Source organism: Triturus cristatus, chromosome 4_2, assembly GCF_964204655.1.
Source record: "Triturus cristatus chromosome 4_2, aTriCri1.1, whole genome shotgun sequence".
NCBI lineage: Eukaryota > Metazoa > Chordata > Amphibia > Caudata > Salamandridae > Triturus > Triturus cristatus.
In genome coordinates this window covers 788,775,002-788,802,578 of record NC_140586.1, presented here as the reverse complement: position 1 = coordinate 788,802,578, position 27,577 = coordinate 788,775,002, and positions in this window count along the sequence as shown.

The following is a 27,577-nucleotide window of genomic DNA, read 5'->3' as shown; positions in this document are numbered from 1 at the left end:
AGTGTGACCCACTTGTGGGACACCCCCGCGCCGCACGGCCACCAGCTGCTGCGTGTGCTCCTCTGCCCTGCCTAGCTGCCTCGCTGCCTGTCGCGCTGCCGCTGACCACGCCCCCTCCTCCGAGAGGCGCGGTCCGTGCCTGCCTGCCGGCTGATCGTTTTTGGTGCTAATTGTATTCCCTTGACTGTGTGACCTGTGCTTCTCCTTTCAGTGTAACCGTGCCCGTGTTTTTGTTTATTTTTCTGGTAACTGTGCCCGTGTCTCGCTGTCTCCTCCCTGTCTGCCCGCCTACCTCGCCGATCCTCGCTCACCCTCCCCGCTTCCCGCCACCGCCGCTTAGCCCCGACCCTTTTTCCTTCTGTATCCCTCCCCGCTTCCCGCCACCGCCGCTTAGCCCCGCCCCTTTTTCCTTCTGTATCCCTCCCCGCTCCCGCCTCCCAGCTGCCCCGCCCACCCGCGCACTTGGCCTTATATGGCGACCGTGCGACGCAGGTGAGTGTGACCCACTTGTGGGACACCCCCGCGCCGCACGGCCACCAGCTGCTGCGTGTGCTCCTCTGCCCTGCCTAGCTGCCTCGCTGCCTGTTGCGCTGCCGCTGACCACGCCCCCTCCTCCGAGAGGCGCGGTCCGTGCCTGCCTGCCGGCTGATCGTTTTTGGTGCTAATTGTATTCCCTTGACTGTGTGACCTGTGCTTCTCCTTTCAGTGTAACCGTGCCCGTGTTTTTGTTTATTTTTCTGGTAACTGTGCCCGTGTCTCGCTGTCTCCTCCCTGTCTGCCCGCCTACCTCGCCGATCCTCGCTCACCCTCCCCGCTTCCCGCCACCGCCGCTTAGCCCCGCCCCTTTTTCCTTCTGTATCCCTCCCCGCTTCCCGCCACCGCCGCTTAGCCCCGCCCCTTTTTCCTTCTGTATCCCTCCCCGCTCCCGCCTCCCAGCTGCCCCGCCCACCCGCGCACTTCGCCTTATATGGCGACCGTGCGAACGCGCAGCGGTCACGCGCAGCGGGCGCGCCGATTGTGCGCCGAAGGCGCGCCAAAGGTAAGCCCGTCTGCGCCCGTCCGCGACCGGATCGCGACCAGCGCCAGGACCCCTGGCCCACGAAGACCCCGACCTACCCGCCTGACGTACTCCGCCGCCACCCTCATCGCACTCAACACCGGCCGACTCCCAGACTGCCACCAAGCCACACCACGACTCACCCACGGACCTTTCAGCTGCCACGCCTGCAAGTTCTCCTGCATCCGGACCTGCCCCGCACCAGCAGCCGCCAAGCCAAACACCAGCAGCACCCACCTCAAGTGCATCCTGCTCAACACCCGCTCCGTCCACAGACACGCCGTGGAACTCTGGAACCTCCTAGACGCCACAGCCCCTGACGTTGCCTTCCTCACGGAGACCTGGATGAACGCCTCTTCAGCTCCCGACATCGCCATCGCCATCCCGGAGGGCTACAAGATCGTCCGGAGGGACCGCAACGCCAACCAGATGGGAGGAGGCGTCGCCATCATCCACAGGAACACCATCCGTCTCACGACCAGCACCGACAACTCCCTGACCACCGCCGAACACCTGCACTTCCAGATCCACACCGACCCAAACACCACCCTCAGAGGCACCCTGATCTACCGACCCCCGGGACCACGCACACAATTCAGCGAGGACATCGCCGACTTCGTCAGCCCGCATGCCCTCCCCTCCGCCGACTACATCCTCCTGGGGGACCTTAACTTCCACCTGGAGAACAACAACGACTGCAACACCAGCACCCTGCTCGACAACCTCGCCAATCTTGGACTCAAGCAGCTGGTATCCACCCCCACCCACCTCGCCGGACACACACTCGACGCCGTCTTCTCATCCTGCAAAGACATCCTCTTCAGCCACGCCACAGAGCTCCAATGGACGGACCACAGCTGCGTCCACTTCACCTTCAAGAGAACGACGACCCACCACCACCAGCAACAGGCCGCCCGCAGAAGCTGGAACAAGATCACAGCAGACCAGCTCGCCACCTCCCTGAGCCAGCACCCCCCTGCCAGCTCAGCGAACCCCAGCCAGGCCGCCAACAACCTCACACAGTGGATCAGCAACTGCGCGGACGAACTCGCACCGCTGAGGACCCCGCCCAGCAGACCCGGCAGCAAGAAAGCCCCGTGGTTCACCGACGAACTCAAGAGCTCCAAGAAGAACTGCCGAGCCCTCGAGAAAGTCTGGAGAAGGGATCCCACACCGGACAACAGGACCACCTTCAAGCTGGCCACCCGGAAACACCACCAGCTGATCCGCGCCGCCAAGAAAACTGCTTTCAAGGACCGGCTGGACAACAACGCACACAACTGCAAGGAACTCTTCAACATCGTGAAAGAGCTCTCCAACCCCAGCGCAGAAAACAACGACATCACCCCATCGCAAGACCTCTGCAACTCCCTCGCCTCATACTTCCACAACAAGATCGCGGACATACACAACAGCTTCAGCAACCAACCAACGCACACCAAGACCGAACAACCACCCCTCACCACCACCCTCCAAGCCTGGACTCCGATCAGCACCGAAGACACCATCCGCACGATGAACTCCATCCACTCCGGATCACCGACCGACCCCTGCCCTCATCACGTCTTCAACAAGGCTGACGCTGTCATCGCACCCCACCTGCGAGACATCATCAACACATCCTTCGACACCGCCACCTTCCCTGAGAGCTGGAAGCACGCCGAACTCAGCGCGCTACTCAAGAAACCCACAGCGGACCCCACCGAACTCAAGAACTACCGCCCCATCTCGCTCCTCCCGTTTCCAGCCAAAGTCATCGAGAAGACCGTCAACAAGCAGATGGCCGCCTTCCTCGAAACGAATGGATCCCTCGACCCCACACAGTCCGGCTTCCGAGCCAATCACAGCACCGAGACCGCCCTCATCGCCGCCACCGATGACATTCGAGCCCTGATGGACAACGGAGAAACAGCGGCCCTCATCCTCCTAGACCTCTCCGCAGCATTCGACACTGTCTGCCACCGCACCCTAGTACAGCGCCTCAGCAACGTCGGAATCCAGGACAAGGCGCTGGAATGGATCATCTCCTTCCTCGACGGAAGAACACAGAAAGTCCGTCTGCCACCGTACAAGTCAGAGGCCACCGATGTCATCTGCGGCGTCCCTCAAGGATCCTCGCTGAGCCCCACCCTCTTCAACGTCTACATGAGCCCCCTCGCGGCCATCGCACGGCAACACCACCTCAACATAATCTCCTACGCCGACGACACCCAGCTGATCCTCTCCCTGACCAACGACCCCGCCGCCGCCAGAGCCAACCTACACGAAGGGATGAAGGACGTAGCCGAGTGGATGACGACCAGCCGCCTGAAGCTGAACTCGGACAAGACGGAGGTCCTCATCCTGGGCTCCTCACCCTCCGCCTGGGACGACTCCTGGTGGCCTCCCGCCCTGGGCACCGCACTCAAACCGACAGACCATGCACGCAACCTGGGCTTCATCCTGGACTCCTCCCTCTCCATGACCAGGCAAGTCAACGCCGTCTCCTCGGCGTGCTTCAACATCCTACGCATGCTACGGAAGATCTTCTAGTGGATCCCCACCGAGACCAGGAGGACCGTCACCCAGGCCCTCGTCACCAGCCGACTGGACTACGGCAACGCCCTCTACGCCGGTACCACCGCCAAGCTCCAGAAGAGACTCCAGCGGATCCAGAACGCCTCAGCCAGACTCATCCTCGACATCCCACGAACCAGCCACATCTCCGGACATCTGAGAGACCTTCACTGGCTCCCCGTCAACAAAAGAATCACGTTCCGCCTCCTCACCCACGCACACAAAGCGCTACACGACCAAGGCCCGAGCTACCTCAACAGCCGAGTCAACTTCTACGCTCCCAAACGCCACCTCCGATCAGCCAACCTCGCCCTCGCCGCCGTCCCCCGCATCCGAAGAGCGACCACAGGAGGAAGGTCCTTCTCCTACCTGGCCGCCAAGACCTGGAACTCCCTCCCGACCGACCTGCGCCTGACCCAAGACCACCTCTCCTTCAGGAAGAAGCTGAAGACATGGCTGTTCGAGCAGTAGCGGCACCCCCCCACCCCCAGCGCCTTGAGACCCTACGGGTATGTAGTGCGCTCTATAAATGTCACTGATTGATTGATTGATTGAGGGGTGACACAATGTGGATTACCATCAGGAAATCAAAGACTGATCAAGAAGCTAGGGGCCAAACCTTGGCGTTACACCGGGCACGGAGCAATCTCTGCTGCCCGGTGGCACTAGTGGAGGAGCTCTTGAGACAGCGGGCGCAGGAATGTAGGGGGCCACTGCTGCTGCATGGGGACGGAACACCTTTGACTAAGTTTCAGTTCCAGAGGGTGCTAGCCATGAGTATGGCCAGGGCTGGTTATAACCACAAAGAGTTTGGGACGCACTCCTTTCGGATAGGGGCAGCCACAGAAGCAACTGCCAGGGGGTTGAACTCAACCAGTGTGCAAAGGATTGGGAGATGGTCCTCTAATGCCTACAAACGTTAAGTGCGGTTGCACATGTTGTGAGAACTGTTGCCATTTTGAGTTTTTGACACTTGTCCTTTTTGTCTGGTTATTTACAGTTTCACGGGCCTGCGACGCAGGACGGAAACTTCCTATGGATCATCTCATCAACTCAGCAACATCAAGGAATTGCCCAGAGGACAAAAAGAAGACAAGGGTAGTTTGGGTAGTAGGACATTCATTTGTGAAGCGCGCTAACACAATTTTTCTTGTAGGTTTGGGTAGACGGAGGGCGGAGAGTGGGGGGTGCACGGTCTCCTTCCACGGCAGGGGGGGGCTTCGCCTTAGTCAGTTCAGGGATTATATGTCGGATTTACTAAGAAGACATACTGCACCTCCTTCGGCGGTGATCCTTCATCTAGGGGGGAATGATCTGGCAGGCCTGGGTAGGAGGGTCCTCCTGGAAGAGATTATAGCAGCAGCAGGGTGGCTGGCAAAGCGGTTACTGGGGTCTGTGATTGTATGGTCACAATTGATACCAAGAATGCAATGGAGAGGGGGGGACTCTGTTAGCGCCCTGAATCACTCAGTAAAGAGGATTAACAACAAGCTGGACAGGTTATTTAGAACCCCGGTCTTACAGACCATACCTCATGGGTGCATCTGGGGGGAGCACTTCTACCTGCGGGACGGGGTCCATTTAACTGAGGCAGGGAATGCTCTTGTTATAAGGAATATCCTGGCGTGGGTTGAGGTCTTTGGAGGTAGGTTATGACCTTTCTATAGGTAGGTGTGCGGGGGGGGGCCAGATAGTCGGTCAACTATGCTGGCCTGTGGCGGTAAGGTCATAATCGGTGAGCAGCATTTTAAGGTCCTTAGGGGGGGGGCGGGCCCATTCACGAAAGGGGCCGCCCATCGGGAGGGGCCATTGGTCTCTCCCAGAACTTCAGGGGCAGGATATGATATCCATTACTTAGAAGGGTGCGGGGGAGGGAGTCCACGCTTTCCTCAGGCTGGTAGCCACCCCTCACAGACACTATGACGTCATCAAGGTGCGCAAGTGTGGGCCCTCCTGTTATGGTTTAATGGAGTTCAGAGCGCACGGGGTGAAACGTGCCCTGGGTTGCGCATGCGCATCTCGAACGTGAGAGCGTAGCTGTAAAGGATCTGACACCGGTTAGCGACCTTGCCGTCCGACTTAATTATTAGAGTGCTTAATTTTCAGGATGTTTAGATTCGGTTAGGAAACACGCTGTACTAGATATTTGTTAAGGTTAGCCCATCTTACAATGTCAAAATGGATGTAATCTAATGTTCTGAAATGTGCATTCTATAATTGTCAAAAATGTTTATTTTATTAAAATTTTCATTTTATTTTCATATTTTAATAAATACGGCCAGGGGTCCCTTGACCCCTGCCTTCCAAAGACCCATGTGTTGACTTGCTGAATTAAGTAATGCAATTTGTGTAGTAAGGAGGGGGGTGGCCGGTAGTCCCAGACCATGAGAAAAGGGGGGGCCAATCGGCCCCCACGCAGGCATGGCGGGGCCCGGCCCCTCCCATATCCCGTCCCCTTCGTGGTGGCTGGTCCCGCCCCCTTGCCCCGGAAGTAGTTGTGTGCTTCCGGGCCGGGGGGGGGCGGGGCCGCGACCACGAAGGGGTTAAGAGCCTGGGGAGCGCGGGAAGCGGCCTCTTTGTGCCCGCGCTCCCCGGGCTCGCTCCTCGCCCTACCGTGGGGCTCTTTAATTTTCCCCACCCTCCATCCCCTTGGTTAGCGAATTGGGTGATGACAATGGTAGGTATACTGTTTAATGTTGTCACTTGATCATAAGAATGGTATGATTGCTGCCTCGGGCGTTCCCCCCGTTCACAGGTGGGATATGCAGGTATATATGCTTGGTGCTTCGCTGGGGTGTTAACTTATTGTCTCCTTAGGCCTTGTTTCCCGTCTACAGGAGAATGTACAGATGTAAATGTTGTGTGCTTTGCTGTGGTTTTTTAACTAATTCTCTCCTTAGGCCTTTTTTCCCGTTTTACAGGAAATGTACAAATGTAGATGTTTTTGTGTGTTGCTGTGGTTTTTTAACTAACTTTCTCCTTAGCCCCCTTTTTTCCCTTTTAGAATAGCAATGTCGTATTTATTATGTGGGTCTGGCGGTAAGGTCATAATCGGTGAGCAGCATTTTAAGGTCCTTAGGGGGGGGCGGGCCCATTCACGAAAGGGGCCGCCCATCGGGAGGGGCCATTGGTCTCTCCCAGAACTTCAGGGGCAGGATATGATATCCATTACTTAGAAGGGTGCGGGGGAGGGAGTCCACGCTTTCCTCAGGCTGGTAGCCACCCCTCACAGACACTATGACGTCATCAAGGTGCGCAAGTGTGGGCCCTCCTGTTATGGTTTAATGGAGTTCAGAGCGCACGGGGTGAAACGTGCCCTGGGTTGCGCATGCGCATCTCGAACGTGAGAGCGTAGCTGTAAAGGATCTGACACCGGTTAGCGACCTTGCCGTCCGACTTAATTATTAGAGTGCTTAATTTTCAGGATGTTTAGATTCGGTTAGGAAACACGCTGTACTAGATATTTGTTAAGGTTAGCCCATCTTACAATGTCAAAATGGATGTAATCTAATGTTCTGAAATGTGCATTCTATAATTGTCAAAAATGTTTATTTTATTAAAACTTTCATTTTATTTTCATATTTTAATAAATACGGCCAGGGGTCCCTTGACCCCTGCCTTCCAAAGACCCATGTGTTGACTTGCTGAATTAAGTAATGCAATTTGTGTAGTAAGGAGGGGGGTGGCCGGTAGTCCCAGACCAAGTCAGTGGCAGAGCAGGCTGGAAGAGGTAGCCGCGAAGCAGGGACGGTGCCCAGGCGCTGAGGTAGTGGCAGAGCAGCAGCAGCCAGTCCAGCTCTAGGGTTTTGGTGCTTCGCCAGACTTCGGTCTCACATTTTCAGAGTTTAAGCTATTAGCATTATTAATGACAAGGCATTTTATTTATGTTTTAAAAACCAAAACATAAATAAAAGGCATTGTTATTTACAATGCCAGTAGCTCAAACTTGCGTAAATGTGAGACCTATTGCATTGTAAGTTATGTAGAAAGATATAGTAACCAGGTATAAAGCAAAAAATAGGCGCACTGCAATCTTATTTAGGGGGAAGTGAGTGGCAAATGCAATGTATAAGGGTTGCTCCTAGGAAAAAGGACTGGTTACCATCCACAATCCTGCAATGCCCTCCAAAGAAGAACAAGAAATATGAATATACAAATCCGAGCACTCAAATAATCATGTATACTGTAATGTCATATTAGTAGTCCACTTTAATCCAAATTTTCAGTTCAGGCCCAAAGGGTATAGTCTAAGTCTTCACATTAGACTTTTAGTAGATATCATTGCCAGTTGTATTCAGACGGAAAACAATCCAATACGATTGTTCCAAGTGAAGAGCAGTTAAAAAATCAGCTTAATAGACAACAAGCCAACACGTGTTTCGTCGATAGGCCATTAACACCTCGACTTCTTCACGGCTGCGGATATTAAGTAAACCATCATAAGAATATATATATATTACAAGGTGACAGTATTCTCCATCACCAGCCACTGATGTGCAGAAAAAAGAAAGGGTGGGGAGTTAGAAAAAGGAAGTAATGGGGTTGGTGAAAGAAGGAAGAAGAAAGTAGGACTCCCATCCAAGTATAAACACTTAATAAAATTATATCACATGCAGTCAAAACCATGCATAGGTTTTGTAAGGTGGAGTCCGGTCCCATGTGCATGTGAGAACAAAGAGAAGAAAAAGGGGCAAAGCGGAAGAGAAAGAAAAGGAAAACCACTGTAAGTGACTAAAACCGTGTTACCACTGTGATTAAGGTCCAAGACAAAGTCTTACACCACAAAGCACAAACGTTTTAACACATAGGTGATGAGGGTCCTCAATTCCAAGTAACCCATTGAAATATGGTTGTCAAAAAACGGTCATAATTTCTTGGTCAAGCAATATATGGAAATCCATCCGCACGGTCAATATCAGATATGTAGAGCACTATAGTGATAGGATCCAATAAAAATTCGAAATCAACAAAGTCCAAAGTCACAAATAATAACATGCATCAAGAACGCGATAAATCAGAACCTGTTATTAAGAGCTTTTTAGACCAGTTCAAAAATCAACTGCCAGTTTCTACGCAATTCCTGTATCATTATCAAAGCCTAACTTTCAACTGTATAATACTTTTTATACACCACCTTCCGATTCTTTGTGTTTTCTTTAGTTGTACAGCACTTCAACCCAACAACTGTGCTGAAGGACACAAAAGAAACTATGTTTTTTCCCAGTTTTTATCAACCTCTTTCGGTGTCTTTTTTTCACTCTCGATGACTTATGCCACCATGAGCCAAGATGTGATGGTGGAGATGTACAGATCCTATAACTCTTGAGGGGTCTTTCCTGTGATGTTTCTTGAAGCTCTCTGGTCATCACTCTGATTGCATGTAATCATCTTTGCTTGTGGATGCTTTTAGCTACATGGATATAGTACTCTGTCTTTCTAAAGATATACTATGATCAGTGCCAGCGCTGTTGATGGAAATTGAGCCTCTTTCCATCATGGTCTCTGTGACTCAAGTGATAGCTGGACCAACTGATTGACTCTTGCTGGTGATCAATGCCTGCACAAAGCAGCACTTTTCTTTGATTGCAGTGTGCTCAGGAACACTCTAAATCCTTCATACCGAAACAATTCTTAAGTTTCAGCGTTCCTTGATTTGTTAATCAATCGAGATTTGCACTTATTTTTAAATGAGGAACTTTTGAAACAATTTCCACCTTTGTGGAATCAGCTCAGCTTTTTTCAATGTCTCTTCAATGGTTCTTAACATTCTGAAAAAATATTAAAACATGTGAGTACTCTTTATGCTGCTGCAGGCTCCTGCCTTAGTTTCAGTCTCGACAAAAAAAGACCAGATCATCAAACTCCACGGAGATCCGTCATGTAATTGAGGGATATTTCCTTAATGTTCTGTCAGTCAGGTAAATACTGTTCAATTAATGCTTTGCCCCAGTCATAGCCATGCTTCGACCCCTAAAATGCTCCCAGACAGCCGAACATGCGTACAGGTGGAGGGGTAGTCATCTTGTTCAAAATGAATCTCAAAAGATACCGAATTCAGGGTACAAAGCATTGAAAGTTACCCACTTCCGATTTCGACTGGTAACCCATTTGCTGTAGTCAGTGGTCCAGTCTATGACTGCCAACCCACAAACAAACTTAAAAAAAAACAAATTCTTTTTTATAACACAGCACTGTTTCGTTGAAGGAAAAAGGATTGTATTTTTTTTTTTTAAGTTTACTTTATTGAGTGTTCAGTAACATGGTAGTATACTGACCCTAGCAGCCGAACAAATCTCTGATGACCTCCAAGCATAGTGAGTCACAATTTAAAACCAATTTCATTACTTTTAATGACATATTTCACATTAAGAACCACTCCAAATCAGAATTTTAAGAGCCAACCTATTAGTACATAGGTCAGTTTAGAATATTCTTTACAGTTCGCAAAAATACTGGTTGCAAATTGTGACTAGTATATTGTACATCTGGCCCCAGATTCTCCTGGAAAGAAAGACTTCAGCTGGCTGCTGGGGTTTCTAGATGGGTCAGCCGCTGAATCAACCACTCATACAGGTCATGTGGGGGACTTACTACATTTTAGTGAGTTAGGTGGCAAAAGAAGGGCAGTACAATATCTAATGAAGTATAGTGCTGCTGCTATCATCTTGGGCACTGGTGTACAAACACCTACGTGGCTCCATGCACACACCTTTGCATCATAGTGCAGTGGTGTCTGTGAGATGTCTGACATAGGTGTCCAGTAGATAACACTATGAATTTTTCAACCATTGAATCTGTGCTGCACAATGCATCACTCGTACAAAGTTTGAAAAATGTGGAGAAAACAAATATTTCTCCAAGTTAACACCAGCCTAAAGTAGGCGTTATTTTTTGGGAGGTAAATGTTAGTAGATAGAGCTTTGCATAAAAAAACCATGGTTGGTTGCATGGAAACACAAGATCACCCATGATATGCCCCCTTGATACAAAGTAGAAAATTGCTCTATTTTGTCTTACTGTAAAGCTACATTGTTAGTAAATCTGCCCCACAGTCTTTTGACTGCCTTCACTGCAGCACAACAGCGTCCTGCATAGTCCCTCGGGGCTATGCACATTTCTCTTTTTTCTACATTTGTGTCCATCCTGTTCACAATCTACTATTCCACCCAGGGATTAATTTGCATTGTTTACTAAAACGTTACCACCAGCTTCAGCTTACTCATTGCATATTATGAAAATTAGAATATCCTGAATGTAAAGGATTTATCTGTTTAAACATAAACTTCTCATACGCCAGAGGTAAATGAAGAGAAAACATTGATAGCACAACAAAATCTTGTATAGGTGATATAGTGTACTTCGGAGTCAAGTTAGAGCCCTCGGCTGTCTCTGTAACAGCATGATTTTAAAGCAGAGTTCATGCTATCCACATAAGCGACGAACAACAAAATATTTTCACCATGATGTCATCTTTTTCAGCTGGCCATCTCACCTCATCACTATAACCAGCTTATATTCGGAGCCAAAATGGTTGGTCCCCCACAAGGCTCTTCACCTGGCTTTAGAATCTGTGGAGGATTGTGCACACATCAGAACAAAATTGTTTTCTTAAATCAATTACATTGACTGCTCAACATGGATATGAAGTGCCTGGAGTGCATGCATGTGATTTTTTAATGGAAAATTCCATCAATGCCCGCTCAAGAAACTCTACAAATGCGCCCCTACAAAATCTATCTGTTGATATATAAATGGGTTCCTTCTTGTTCCCAAATTAAAATGTTTTCTGCTTGAGGCAAATATTGTTTCCTTTTAAATAGAAATTTCTCTCACAACATTTTTGTGTCAAATCTTAAAAGAACTTGAAGAAAAATAAATTTTGGGGCTGAGTACGATGTTGGGTGGACCTGCATCCACCTGACACGGTCTTGATCTGGAAATGCCCAACCATAGGTTGGCAGTTCCGACATTCCCAATTTGTATGCAACCAACCATTGGGCGGTCGGAAACATCCATTCCATTATGGCAGCTTCTACGGCGGAAAAAGGCCCGCAGCACAAGCCGCCATAGCAAAATGGATGTTTTTAAACATCTTTCCACCGTGTGGGATGCACCATGCAGGATGTTTAGGGGGGCCATGATTGTGGAAGCCTTAGCCCTGGTAGGAGCCCCCCAATGTCGCTTTCTGACAGCCTTTCCATGTCAGAAAGGCCGACGTGGAATGGCTGACGGAAACTGACATCCTAATCCTGATGGCGGAGCCGCCATCATTAAGGGATTATGGTTCTTCAGCCTGTCAGAACCATGTCGGAATCCCCCTACAGGTTTAATTCTGACCACCATCCTCATAATACGGCAGTCGTACTGTAAACCTATCATGTCAGGCGGAAAGCCTCCGGCTGCTGGTCATAGGCTTTCCATCTGAAATCGTAATCAGGCCCTTAGTCTAAAATGTGCATCCCTCAGTTAGCTCATAGAAATTTTACACCTTCTTATAATGCATCACCCATCCCCAGATGCACTTACATTTCTATACAAATAATGTTAACATAAATGTAATTTAGCTGTTATCAGCTTTACTAGATATCATGATTCTTTTATTTGGGGAGCGACCCTTGACCCTGTTTCCAGGCAGGTCGCTCCCCACGCCGTGCAGCTCCACCTGTCTGTGCCCGTGCTCTGTACCCAGCAGCCGCTGCTGCTGACTGTGTTCGAGGCACGCCTCCACCCGCAGGCTAACACCTGCGCCTCATCCCTGGTGGCAAGTGGTAGGCAGTAGGTTGCTTACTGGTATCTGCACTGTATATTGTTTTATTGTTTTTCTGCTCTTTTCTGGTATTTGCACTGTATTTTGTTAATTGTTTCTGTGATCGTTTTTCACTCCCCTCCTTTTGTGACTTTTTGCCTTCTGTCTCCCTTCCCCGTTCCTCCCTCCCATTTTCCTGCCACTGCGTTCCTTTCGGACCCGCCCCCCCCGCTCGCCCATTCATCCACTTCCCCCTACCAGCTGCTCCTCCCTCCCACCTCCCCTTCTTATGGCGGCCGCTGCACGGTGAAGAGAGCGACCCTTGACCCTGTTTCCAGGCAGGTCGCTCCCCACGACGCGCAGCTCCACCTGTCTATACCCGTTCTCTGGACCCAGCTGCCGCTGCAGCTGACTGTGTTCGAGGCCTGCCTCCACCTGCAGGCTACCACCTGCGCCTCATCCCTGGTGGCAAGTGATCGGCAGTAGGTTGCTTACTGGTATCTGCACTGTATATTGTTTTATTGTTTTTCTACTCTTTTCTGGTATTTGCACTGTATTTTGTTAATTGTTTCTATGCTCGTTTTTCACTCCCCTCCTTTTGTGCCTTTTTGCCTTCTGTCTCCATTCGCCGTTCCTCCCTCCCGTTTTCCTGCCACTGCGTCCCCTGCGGACCCGCCCCCCGCTCGCCCATTGGTCCACTCCCAGCTACGCCTCCCTCCCACCTCTGCTTCTTATGGCAGCCGCTGCGCGTCTGCGCCTTAGGCGCGCCAAAGGCATGCATAAGGCAAGCTCGTCTGTACCTGTCCTGCACCTCACCATCCGCTCCGCCCGCAAACACGCTGTTGAACTCTGGGACCTACTCGACTCAACCTCCCCAGATGTTGCCTTCCTGACAGAGACCTGGCTGAACCCCTACTCGGCACCTGAGATCGCCATAGCCATCCCGGATGGCTACAAGATCTCCCGCAGGGACCGCACCAATGGAGTAGGAATCGCCATCGTCCACAGGAACATTCTCAAAGTCTCGACCAACACCGATGACACCCTCAGCACCGCCGAACACCTGCCCTTCCGGATCAACACCGATCCCAACACCACCCTCAGAGGAACCCTCATCACAGACCCCCCGGACCCCGACCACAGTTCAGCTATTCCATCACCGACTTCGTCAGCACTCACACCCTCGCCTCCACGGACTACATCCTCCTTGGGGCCCTGAACTTCCACCTGAAGAACAACAACAACACCAACTTCACCACCCTGATCGCCAACCTCGCCAACCTCGGACTCAGACAACTCTGCCGAAAGCTAGAGAATAACTGGCACCGTGAACGAACACCGAACAGCTACGCAGCCCACAAGGACGCCACCCGCAGACACCATCACCTCATGAGATCCACCAAAAGGGCCTCCTTCAAAGACCGCCTAGACAACAACACACACAACAGAAAAGAATTCTTCAACATCGTGATGGAACTCTCCAACCCCAGCTCCAATGACATCCCACCTTCGCAAGACCTATGCGACTCCCTTGCCACCTACTTCCATCGCAAGATCGCAGACATCCACGACAGCTTCAACGCCACGACCGCCCCGACAACCACTGAGACCTCCGCACCCATCACCACCATCCGCAACAACCCCCTGCTCTCCTGGACCAACATAAGCGACGACAACACCATCAAAATCATGAGCACCATCCACTCCGGATCTTCGTCAGACCCATGCCCACACCACATCTTCAACAAAGCCAGCACCACCATCGCACCCCATCTCCAGAAAGACATCAACATCTCCTTCGAGACAGCAACCTTCCCGGAGAGCTGGAAGCACGCCGAGATCAACGCCTTACTAAAAAAATCCAAGGCTGACCCCAAAGACCTCAAGAACTTCCGGCCCATCTCCCTGCTCCCGTTCCCAGCGAAGCTCATCGAGAAGACCGTCAACAAACAACTGACCCGCTACCTCGAGGAGAACAGCATCCTGGACCCGTCCCAGTCCGGATTCCGCAGCAACCACAGCACCGAAACTGCCCTCATTGCCGCCACCAATGACATCAGGGTCCTGCTAGACAACAGAGAAACTGCGGCCCTCATCCTCCTGGACCTGTCAGCTGCCTTCGACGTGGTCTGCCACAGCACCCTACGAACACGCCTCCACAACGCTGGGATCCAAGAGAAGGCCCTGGGCTGGACCACCTCCTTCCTCTCGGGCAGAACCCAGAGCATCCGCCTCCCCCCTTTCCCCTCCGAAGCCACCGAGATCATCTGCGGCGTACCCCCAGGGCTCATCCCTCAGCCCAACACTGTTTAACATATACATGGCACCACTGGCCCACGTTGCCCGACTGCATGACCTCAACATCATCTCATACGCCGACAACACCCAGCTGATCATCTCGCTCACCAAGGACCCCCACACCGCCGAAACCAACCTCCACGAAGGAATGAAAGCCGTCACCGAGTGGATGAAGAACAGCCCACTGAAGCTAAACTCGGACAAGACGGAAGTCCTCATCCTCGGATCCACCCCCTCGGCCTAGGACGACTCCTGGTGGCCGACCGCACTGGGAACAGCTCCAACACCCACCGACCACGCACGCAACCTTGGGTTCATCCTCAGATCCACCCTCTCCATGACAAAGCAGGTCAACGCCGTCTCATCCTCCTGCTTCAACACCCTCCGCATGTTCCACAAGATCTACAGGTGGATCCCCACCAAAAAGAGAAGAGCGGTCACCCAGGCCCATGTCAGCAGCAGGTTGGACTACGGAAATACCCTCTACGCAGGAGCCTCGGCCAAACTCCTGAAATGACTTCAACGCATTCAGAATGCCTCAGCACGCCTGATCCTCGACATCCCTCGCCACAGCCACATCACACCCCACCTGATAGACCTGCACTGGCTCCCCGTCAACAAGAGGATCACCATCAAGCTCCTCACCCACTCGCACAAGGCACTCCACAACACCGGACCAGCATACCTCAACAGACGACTCAGCTTCTACACCCCCAACCGCCAGCTTTGCTCTGCCAACCTCACCCTCGCCACTATCCCCCGCATTCGAAGAGCGACCTCCGGCAGCAGGTCGTTCTCCCACCTCACCGCCAAGACCTGGAACACCCTCCCCATCCCCCTTCGGCAGACCAAGACCTGCTGACCTTCAGAAGACTCCTCAAGACCTGGCTTTTCGAGCAGGAGCAGCATTCGCCCCCCCCCCCCCCAGCACCATGGGACCGTCAAGGGTAAGTAGCACTCTTTACAAATGTTCTGATTGATTGATTGATTGATTGATTGATTGATTTCAAAAAAGCTTCTCTGTCAGCTCAATATTGATATTATTTTGACTTTGGAAAATGGTAACTTGTCGGGTGCCAGGCAAATAAATGCTTCTATGCCGTCTACGTCGTTTCACCAATATTGTTCCGGTTGCATGCCCGTGAATGCAAATGTGAATACTTTGGTTACTTTTTAAGTTTTGCCTGCACAGCGCTTGCTCTGTGCGTGTGAAATCTATTTTATTTAATATAAATGTTAAAAGGGGCTTACATCCCACCCATACTTTTCATTGATTGGTTTGTTTGTCACTTACTTTTCCTATGTTTCTATTGACTGTAGCATATTATTTCTTGTTGTTCCTCAGGTGTTTCTCTTATCAGTGTCCCAAGGTCCAACTACTATTTTCATCTGCTTTTGTGGAACTCTTTTTTTTAGGTTTTGCCTGCACAGAACTTCCTTTGTTTGTCCTCTGCCCTTTACCCAATCTCTCCCTTGCTGCATGCATTACAAGTGTGTTTTTCCATCTTTGCACTCCATACAAATGCATGTGTTTTGTTTGTGTTACCTATCACCTCTCCCTGTTGTTTCCCACAATCCTTTGTATTTGTATGTTTCTATACTTCCTTGTATATCCCACTGTTTCTTCTTTTTTTTTTTTATAAATTACAGGATTTTGGGCCTCCTGCCGAGACTCAAACCTGGTTCCCCAGCTTTAACATAAGCCGCTCTAGTCCTTACACCACATTGTATCTCCTCTCCATGCACATTGTGCTCACCATATAAGATGGCTGACACTCCTTTGGAACGCACAATTAGAAAGTATTTCAATTATACATTTCAAAGCAGCTGTTCTGTGATCATGTTTCTATGGAAGCACTCTTTCCACAACCACAGCCTCCCGCCTTCCTCCCTCAACTTGTTTAAACAGAGGTGGCTCAAGGCAGAACTTCACCCCACTTGCTTCCCCCCTCCTGCATTGTGATGCTCGGCTTTCTTGAACTTCAAACTGCTGCAGGGTCGCGCTTCTACGAGCCGGATGCAGGCAGCGGGACCGGAGCTTCTCAGCATCACCTCTAGTAATTACCCAGACACCTTAAACACCTTAACCCGTTGGTACAGTTATGGGACATAACCGCTGTGTGCTTCCTTCTGTCTGTTGCTGGGGAAAGTGGTGCTGTTTGTGACATTTATACAGTACACCCCGTTTAGTCTGAACATTAAAGAGGCTGGTTCTGCCACCACACTCCTCCGATGGCAGCTGTCCAGTCCACACTCGCTGACTCTGCCCTTGATTATCTAGGAGTCTCGCAAGGTTGTGTTTTCCACCAGGTTCTATTTTGCTCTCAGTTGTTGTGAGATGAGTCCACAATAACTGTATTCCCCCTCGCCTTAATCTGCTCTTTCATGCCTTACTTTTAAGGATCTCAAATCCTAACTGGTATGCACCCGTACTCTTGTCTGTCCCAGCCTGGCAGTGGCACTGGGTGCTACCACCTGCACTGCTGTCAGAAACAAACGTCCTCCAGCTCCAAGGCTACCACCACTCTACAGCTCACAATTATCAAAGCTGGCTATATATACTGTATAATCTACATTTCAGTTCTGTCTTTAAGGGCACCCCACATCATACAGCCCTTTGGGTGCTCTAAGAGTGTACCTTGCATGATATAGTTTAACTTGACCTACTAGAGCCAAACACAACACATCTTGTTCATAATTCCATATGAACATTTTCCTTTGCTAAAAGACATCAGGCACAACCTGTCAAAACAATATTGTATTTCTTTCCTTGTAATGCAGTTTTCTCAACAACACGCATCTATTTCCCGCTCTCATTTAACTGAAAATTTCTGCCTTATTGACAGATGACATTAGGCAGTCAGCCACTCATCAAGCATGCACTCCATTCTTCTTCCTTGCACTCTGTCTCACACACACACAAACACACACACACACGCATACGCACACTGAAATTTCTACAGCAGCACTTTACAGTACCACTTGTTACTGGACAATATGTTGCCTTTCCCAATAAACAAGTCATAACACTTTTACGAAGTTTCTTTAAATTATATTGCACAACTGCTCACCGAGCTAAAACTTACCAAAAATATATATATCATTAATCACATAGGCTAAATCCATTGCATTTACCAATGCTTTTTTAGGTTTGGCTTAACAGCACAGCTGTCTAAGAGTACTATTGTTACTAATTCTTTAAATTATACATAGCGTGGCCTTTGGCTCCAACAAGGGATTACTTCTGTCTCAATTTCTTTTCTGTTCGGTGTATCATTCCATCTTCTAAGAAGTACTTGCATTGCAAAGCTTGAAGGACTATTTTGTATCTCAAAAGTAGACTCAATCATCATAGATTAAAGCACTGTACACAGAATGTCATTCTTCTTACTTGTCTTTTTCACTGCAGATTTTTTTTTTTTTATGTTTTAGTTACTACTAGAAATGCTGTCTAGATCTGCTGGCTTTCCCAGTGCTTGTTCTTTGTGGCAGGTATCAACATTCAGGGGAAATGTTTGTGTACGCTAGGACACTCTTCGTTTTGAGACGTTGAACATTTACACATTTCAGCTGCATCCACATATTTTGGGGTTGTATGTGTTTTATAAAAATCACAACAATAAAAGTGTCAGGATTGGCCTCCCGCTCAGTATCCCACGAAGCATAGATTCATATTTTTGGTAGCTGTTTTCACTTACACTAGTTTTAAACCAGAGAGGTAGCTTGGAAGCAAAATAAACTTCTCTAAAAATGAGGCATTTTTAAATCTGAAAGACATCACTGTGAGGGGCCCCACTAAGGCTGAATACAAAGTCCAAATTTGGTCACATTTAGATTAAAATGGTGCAAAATTGTATTTCTGCCTTTCAAAGTTTTACAGAGAGAACAAACTTCGCAACTTTAAGATGATGCAGATGCTTTATTTAACCTTCATCAATTTACTGACATTGATGAAGGTGAAAGCTCCACAAACGTGGGCATTGTTCATTCCACTGCTCATGCGATTTGACATGCAAAATATTTGTTGCCCACCAGTGCACTGCATCTTTTGGTACACCTAAATTATACAAAATACATTACCAATGATTCTAATTGTGAAGCCTTTTTCTGGCCCTTTAATGATGCACTTTTTTTACCTCTGGATATTATCTTGTGCTTTACTGTTGAATGAGCAATTGGTTCCTTCTTAATGCAAGTAAGTTGGCGTGTGTACTCAAGGAGAGCCATGCACACAGTTGACACAATAGGTTTAGGCTACATTTGCTACCTCAGTACTTGCATTCCCTCGGGCCGGCAAGAAACATCCTCCTTAGAACCCTGCAGCTGCAACCAGGTGTCGTCGGAGGATACTAAGCATTTTATTCTGGTTTGTAAATTTTATGAGATTCCAAGAAAGGCCTTTTTACTCCCTCTTTTAAAAACATGAGATTTTACACAAGCATGGCCTGCTCTCCTGTCTCTACAAATCCTCTAAGTGGACATTATTTTTAATGTTATTCGTTTTTTAAAACCTGCAGTAAGATCAAGAAATTTGATGAGGGATTGATCGCAGTCTGGTATAGCTGCATGAATTGTATCTCTGTGTCTTAATGATTTTAACTATATGTATTGTATCTGTTGTATGCTTTTATGTTTTTTCATTGTAACAAAATAAAGCTTACTGTTGATTGATTGACACAATTGACTGGAGGCGAAACCCTATACAAAGCAGGCACCAAGGTCAAATAGTTTGCAGCTTTTGAATTTTTGGGGTATTGTAAATTTTGGAATGAGAGGTGCTGTGAAATGTTTCAGGGTCCACTGCATATACAATCAAGATTTTGATCTTTGGTCCAGTTTTAATAAACTCTCCTTCGTCCAGTGGTTTAGTTGATCTGGGCACTCTCCATGATGTTCCAGTGTTCCTCCACATTCTTCATCAGAGAGGTATCACTCTGGATATCAGACAGAATTTAGAACTGTAGAGCAAATATTCCATCCATTACAGAAGGTAGATATTGAAGAGACGAGAGGACCTCCAGGCACCCATTAATGTGGTAGGCACATGCATTCCTAGTCGAAGTCCCAGTACCATATCGGCCGCATTTTGAGCCAGTATCTCTTGATGATTGATTACATCCATAGCATGTGGATGACATGGCTCACAGCCATGCAGGTTTGTGTCATTTACTCCCATATCTAACTTCATTGTGTGAATACTTGTGTAATTAACCATGTGTAGAATTATAAATTGGGTTTGTCTAAAGCTGGATCTTATTGACATTTCGCAATGATACATCAGGGCCGTCTCCCACACTTCATCCTTTGATTCCCCTATATCTCATTCCCAATGACCTTTTAGTGTTTGCAAGTCTCTGCTGTACATTCTTGAATATCAAACTCTAGTGCCCATCTCCTATAGCATTTTACTGGTAACCCAAAAAGTACCATATTTTAAAAAAATCTATTTTGAAGGTTTTACTTTTGCTATCTCTGGATATTCATAATCTATTTTATATGTGTCATGCCCAATTAAGAAAGAAGAAATATTCTGAATTCAATTGAACAAATCTAATTGTTCTAATATATGAATAACAGATGCTGTACACAGCAGTTCGTTCAACTTCGGCTCTTTGAGAGAACACATGTTTATTCAGGTATAGTCAATCCACAAAGTCTGTTCCTCTTTCAAAATATTTTTCAGCAAATCGTGCTGCAAAAGATATATTGCAATAATATTTTGTGACCTTCTGTGTGTACAGTGTGAAATTAAGCTAAAGTTGTAGAATATCTCCCCATGCATTAAATGCATCAAGTCAATCCTTTTTGAAAATCAAATTACATTTTGAAATATCTCTCCGTCCCTCTCTCTCTTTGCATGCTCTCTTTATCTATTTCCCTGCTTCACTTTCTTCCTATATTCTTCTTTTCCATCCTAACAATGGGACTGTTTAATATCAGTCTATCTGTCCACGGCAGAGGCAAAGGTGAACTTTCAACAGTTTTGCATGTGCCTTCCAATGGCTTCATGTTTCTTGGTTGCCTTTGTCATGCCTCTCTAGGTCTGGCATTGGCCAAGACTTTTTGATTTTACTAAAATTATATGTATAACATACTTAATTAAAGGACCTTTCAGTCAACTCTCTTCATTCATCGGTCTGTTCTATCATTCACATGTTGCTTTCGCCCACTGCAGCTTCCAGAATTTTGCCTCTTCACAAGGAGCACATCTGCACACAAGTTAGTTCGCTTCAGTGCCAGTGCTCTTGTTTTACTTTATAATTACTTTATTGTTGTCTTTGATATAATAGCAGGACATTTTTCATTTGAGCGCAGGGCACATTCCAGCTTCATCAGATTCCATCTCCTGCCAATGCTGTTGTGGATTCCTTTCAGGAAGGCCTTGTTTATATGACTGCTGCAATTTCACATCAGCTCACATAAACTCTGCATATTAGCTAAGTAAAGTGTTCTATCAATCTTGCTTTCTGTCTTTTTTTGTCTGCTTGTTTGTTTGTTTCCTTTCTTTCTGATCATTCACATTTTTCTCCAACCCTCTTCAGCATGCATCAAAGGGCATTATGTCAGTCCACTGCAGTCATTGACTGGCTTCACTATGACTTATGTCATGTTGCCTTTTCACAAGGAGCAAATCCACTCACAAAGTAGTTCCCTTCAGTAGCAAGGAGCTCTAAGGTAATGTCTGCTTTTTGAGACCAAAATAAACCTTTTTTGCTTCTACCCAATGTGTTTTTTGATTGATGAGTTCCCATCTGCCTATTGAACAATAAAGTTTTACTAAAACCATGAGAATACAAAACAAGAATTGTCAAAATGCTGGCAACCAATGCCAGACCTTTTGTCCTTGTCAATGCTTGTTTTACTTATAAGTGAGGCAGCCAGTGAAGGCAGGACGCTAGATCAGGTCAAAGGTCCTGCTCTGGTTTGGCCTTTATCCCAAGGGACTGCCTTGCAAATGGCTCCAGCGAGAACGCCTGCACTATTATTTGCTTGATAAAGTTTTGCAAATAAATTTAGAAATTAAACACAACACCGTTAAATAAAGGACAGCTGGAAAGCATCTTCTAGACGCCTCTAATTCAAGTGTAAGATGCATGCTTTCCTTGAATGTTTTCCACCGAAGCTGCTAATGTGTTCACGTAACTGAAAATGTAGTAAGTCCAGAGCACCATATCGCAGAACTGTTCCATCAAATATTGGTGACCGGAGAGCAAGCCACAAGGGATGTCTGATCTCGTTCACTTGATGATTTTTATTAATTGGTTGAATCAAGGAACTGGCCTTCTCCTGAATTGTGTTTTTTGGAGTCAGCACAGCCCATCGGGTTAAAATATGGAGCCCAATTCACTATGGCCAGGTACTCCCTACACCCTCTCTTCCCCACAAAAGACCCGTGACAGGGGAGAAGTTTTTGGAGGCAGGGGGCGTGACACCCCCCGGCCGTATTTAATATACGAAATTAATAAACATTCAAATTGACTTTTTACAAAACATAGCAGAAAATATACTTTACACAGATTACAAATGATAAGTTACAGATATCAAATGGCTAACCTTAACATAACTCTAATACAAAGGTTTCCTGTCCATATCTAAACATATCTTTATCAATCTTTACAAACTTTATTTTCTGCGTACGTACAAGGGGCCTTCGGCAAGGTCACTAACTCGTGTCAGATCCTTATCAAATTGTAACCACGCCCTCCAGCCGGAGTGCGCATGCGCAGAGGGCTCGTTCACCGTGAGGGTACTTCCCCCCCCCCGGTTACCCCCGTACGCTCTATACCTGATCTCCATAAAGGGGCCCATGCAGCCGCTGTGCACGTGCGGGATGGCCAATGAGCCTAGAGAAAGCGTGACTCCCTCCTCCCCCGCACCCAACTGCCCCTGGAGTTCTAGGAGAGACCACTTGTCCCTCCCACTTGGGAGACACCATTCGGGAATGGCGCCGCCCTCTAAGGACCTTAAATTTACTGCTCACCAATCATGACCTTACCGCCACAGGCTAGCATAGTTGACCGACTATCTAGCCCCCCCTGTGCTCACTAGAAAGGTCATCCCCTGCACCTAAGGCCCCTCAGCCATGCCAACATATTCTCCATGAACACCTCGTTGCCTACCTGGGATAAGTGAACGCCATCTTTTAAGAAGCATGGCTTACCCCTAATGCATCCATGGGCGATGGTCTGTAAGTGGGGAGCCCTGAAAAGTCTCTCAAGTTTATTATTTATTCTCCTTGCAGAGTGATTCAACGCCTTTACAGATTCCCTCTCCATTGGAACCGGGGTATCATCTGGGACCACCCAATAGTGCAGCCCTGACAAGTCTTAGCCAACCAGCCTATCTCAGTGACTATCGTTTCCACCAACCCTCTTCTTCCTAGTCTTGCTAAATCGTTCCCCCCCAAGTGCAGGATGATTATATCCGGGGGCGGACCCCATTTTCTTAACAGGTCCAGTACGATATTCCGGAACCGATCAAAACATATCCCCCCTTTCCCATGGCATGCTATCTCAAAGCCTGCCTGCCGCGCTCTTTCCCTGTAATCACCTGTAGAAAAAAGGTTAGACAGACGCCTTACATATGAATGGCCTATGATCCACACATTCTGCAAAGTTGGCCTTTGTGGTGATGGTCTCCGTGCTGCCAATTGTTGCTGGTCTCGTGTCTTGAGTTTCTCCCCTGCGTGACAGGCTCGAGAAACTGTAATGCAAGCAGAAAGACCATGTATCAGCGTTGTGTGCCTCTCTTAGTCACAACATGTGAGGGCGCACATAACGTTTGTAACAATTGGACACCCTGTGTAAAGTATATTTTCTGCTATGTTTTGTAAAAAGTTAATTTTAATGTTTATTAATTTCGTATATTAAATACGGCCGGGGGGTGTCACGACCCCTGCCTCTGCTTACTGCTCACCAATCATGACCTTACCGCCTGACCAAAATACATCATAAATACGACGATAGCTGACCTGTGGATAAACAAATTAGCATTTCAGAAACTGTTTCTCACAATTATCCTCATAATTTAACGCACAACTGCTAGTTTACTATTCCCTGAACCGAACCACTACAACCTATTTGCTTCTAGGGGATGGTGGGTGGGAAAACAAATGTTACCGCATCCTAGCGAGGCGTGGGGGGGCAAGCTGGGGAGCCAGGAACCAAGAGGAGGCTTCCTGGGCTCCCCAGCCCTTTATACACCCGGGCGGATGTTTGCTCCTTGGCGCGACCCGGAAGCGATTCGAATTGCCTCCGGGTCACGCCCAATGCCCGGGACCAATGAGGGAGAGAGGGGGGGGGGCAGCCACAGCGTCACAAGGGTGCGCGAAAGGCACGACCCCCCCCTCCCCACCGTCGCGGAGGGGGCCGGCTCGACCACCATACCTTTTGGCATGGCCGATGCCTGGCCCCGCTGTTCTAAGACAGCTGGCTGTTACTCTTCTTTAGCAATTCTCCTGAGCTCCAGGAGGAAGCCAGGTGTGCTTCAAGAGTAGGTCACAGCTTCTGATCAGTTTTTGTGAATCAAGCCCCTGGATGGTATCTGCTTTTCACCGAACTTTGTGTCTTTGGGAAGCAGCACATGTTTATTTTTAATCTGTTCAATTGCAAGATAGTATCATATGTCTCTTTATGCATTCTTCCCTTGTGGTTTGTTGTCCTCCTCTGAAACTGAGTCCAAGGGATGTGAGAGACCTCGATGGACCTCTCATAAAGTGTGCGATTGCTTTAGCACGTGATTCAGGCATCATGCAAACTGTCTTTATTGAACAGTGTATTAGCTGAGCTCGACCTCTAAACACAAAACCGTATTACATTGTGTAAACCGCGAGAGAGCGGGCGATATTGTCCGTAGGTTAAATTGCTGACGGTGTTTTGGCAATCTGGGCTCAATCCCGGCTTTGCCCCCTGATCAGAAGGTGTGATCCTGGCATTAACACAGTGCCTTACAGTGCAGCCGTTTCTTCGACTGACTAATTTGACCGTCCCGAAATGTGATTCTGTAACCAGTGTGACCCACCTATCCAAAAACAAAACCCACTCTTTTTTATATTTCAAAAGACCACAGTGTCACTTCATGTAGAACAAATAATATTTGCCATGTAGGCGATGAGTATTAAAACACAGTATAGTTTATTGACATTCTGAAGAGAGTGCCATTCCTTCTGAAATCTTTATACTCTCCTGTTTAAAAATGATTAATACTGATAATTCATTTTGACAAATCTAAGAGAGTGCAATAATACAATAGAAAGCACTAATACTTCTTCCTCACCGTGGTCCCGCTCACCACTCTCTTTCCTTGCAGAAGTTCTAACATTGCTCTCGTTGGCACTGAGCTCCCTTTTTGACCATCCTTTAATTCACGACAGAGGTCGGCCTCGCGGACTCCCACATCAGGAGTTACACTCGATGATTCGGGAAGGCAGAGGCACAGCCATGCTTTGGAGGTCCATGCCCTGGATATAGAGCGCTACCAAACAAATTGCAGCGTGTATCGTCATTTTTTTCTTGTTGTGTACTGTAGAAAAACCATGTGCCTCATTCCCCTGACGAGGTATTGAAGCACTTCCGGATGGTGGCGGAAGTGGATTCTCTTGTTTCTTGTGTATTTTCCTCCTAGGTTTGGAGCGCGGCTTATCTAGGAGGTGTCTGCGTCTGTATCGCATAGAGCGAGCCCTGGGAGCCGTCACTTAAGAAAGGCCCTTGCTAGGGGTTTGGGCCGACTGGTGTCCTCCATGGTGGACGATATGGAGCCCTGTTGTTATTTTACCATCTCAGACAGGGGTATCTCTGCTGCTTTTTACTGGAAATTATGCAACATCTGTGACACCCCTGAAGAAATAACATAATACAATAATAGAAGACAAAATATAATACACCAGACCAAAACAATATCTAACCACAGTTCAACATAACAAGACAACACAAATACCACAACAGCACGAACAGAACAAAATACATCACCACCACAGACCTGCACAAACATTTGCGGTGATAATTCTGTGGCAAAAGATGTTTGCACCAAGTGTTGCTTAACTTAGTATCAGGGATATGAAATCGCACCAGTCAAGGTGTGTAGTGACCCGGCCCCAGAGTGTTGTGTAGTGACGTTCGTGGGAGGTGCTCCGTATATACTGTGGCAAGCTTGTTTGGAGTGAGGAAGAAGTACACAAGATACAGTTGTATTTGCATATGCTTACTGTCTTCGAGGAAGGAGGTACTCCCTCTGTTCTGCTCTGGTTTTAAAGTGTAGTACACAGTGAAAGTATGGGGAATCCTTTTAGTGCTGGGCAGGTTTATTTCAAGTGATAAAATAATAATCCTGGTGTAGAAACGTGAATTAGCAAATATAAAATGTGCTGACGTATGCATAGGGTGTAATACACATTTGCCATAGGATGGTGTCCTTCTGAGAGTAGATACAGCCGAGCAGAAGGATCAGAGAGAGGCTGTGAAACCTAGGCATGCGCACAAGTTACTTGGAAAATATGATGTTTCTAATGGAATATACAAGCGCAGACGCGGTGATCCGGTGCCATTACTACTGCAATTATGTATTTTAGTGGCATGGAAAATGGAAGAGATTTTTTAGCCGCGCTGCTCGGTTCTATTGCACGAGTTGATAAACAAATATTGCACAGACCTATTATTATATTTGGCGCGGCTTTGTCTTTAGAACATAGCACAGTTTTAGACGCCTTTCCAAAAAGGTTAGCCATGAAAAATTTAGGACATGAAAATAAATATTTTATTCCATGTAACTGCACACTTTTAAATACGAAGTCAGAAATTTATACAGCAATCTTTCCCCTAATCATCGAATGGAGAGAACTCAGCAATTGCCAGCAGAGTCCCAGCTGATCCCGTCATACACATGAAAACAATCTTGCAACTGGATCAAACCTGTGCAATAGTTCTTTGTGTATCCCGTTATGGCAGCCAGGGCCGGCTTTAGCACTGGTGGCGCCCGGTGCGACAATCACCCACACCCTATGACTGCCTTCTCGAATTCTATCACTACCACCAGGCAAAAGAGCCCCTCAACTCTCCAATCATAACTTATTGCTAAACACAGCACACCTTTGAGGTCAGCGCCCCCTCCACAGGTCAGCGCCCAGTGCGGCTGCACCAGCCGCACTGCCCTAAAGCCGGCCCTGATGGCAGCTCTATCCCAGAATGCACAAAAGGAGGAACTTGGATAACCACTTCCTGAGATCACAAACTTAAGAAAACTATACATATTAATAGTCGAAGAAACAAAGACTCGATCACAATAGAAAAGGGGAGGGTTGAAGGAGTTCAGTACTGTGTCAAAGAAGACCTGGACTTGGAGTAATGAAGATTACTGGTAAGTAACCAGGTCATTGTCCGTCTTCCTGTCCCGGTACTTAATGTGGTACGGTAATGACTATAAGTGACTGATTATTTGTCACTTTGCCTTAGGGTTAGAAGGAAGCTGAGACCACAATCAAGATGATGCTGCACCTTTGTTTTATTAAAGGATTTGAAACAAGAAATCAAGGATGACGATCAGCTGATAACACATTAGTACTTAATTTGGATATGCAGCGCCCCCGTAACTGGTACCGGTAGTGCAACACTAAAGTATGAGGCAATGTCCTAGTGGCTGTGGAGTAACTGTAGTGGCCCGGACCGGCAGCCCCGGAGGAGCTGAGCCACCGGCCCGAGCCTGCCATTACCAATTCACAAAGATTGCATTGGAGGCCCAGCCGTTGGAAGAGGAGAGGAGAGTGAGTTTGCTCCCCCCAGGTAAGGTGTGTCGACTCCTGGGGTGGGGTGCGGGCTTGGAGGGAGACGTTCTCGGCCTTTCTCTCGTTCCGGCAGCCCGAGACTCTACTTCGGCTCGTATCGCGGCCCGTATTGCCAAGGGAGTAGCAGTACAGGGGCCGGAGTGCG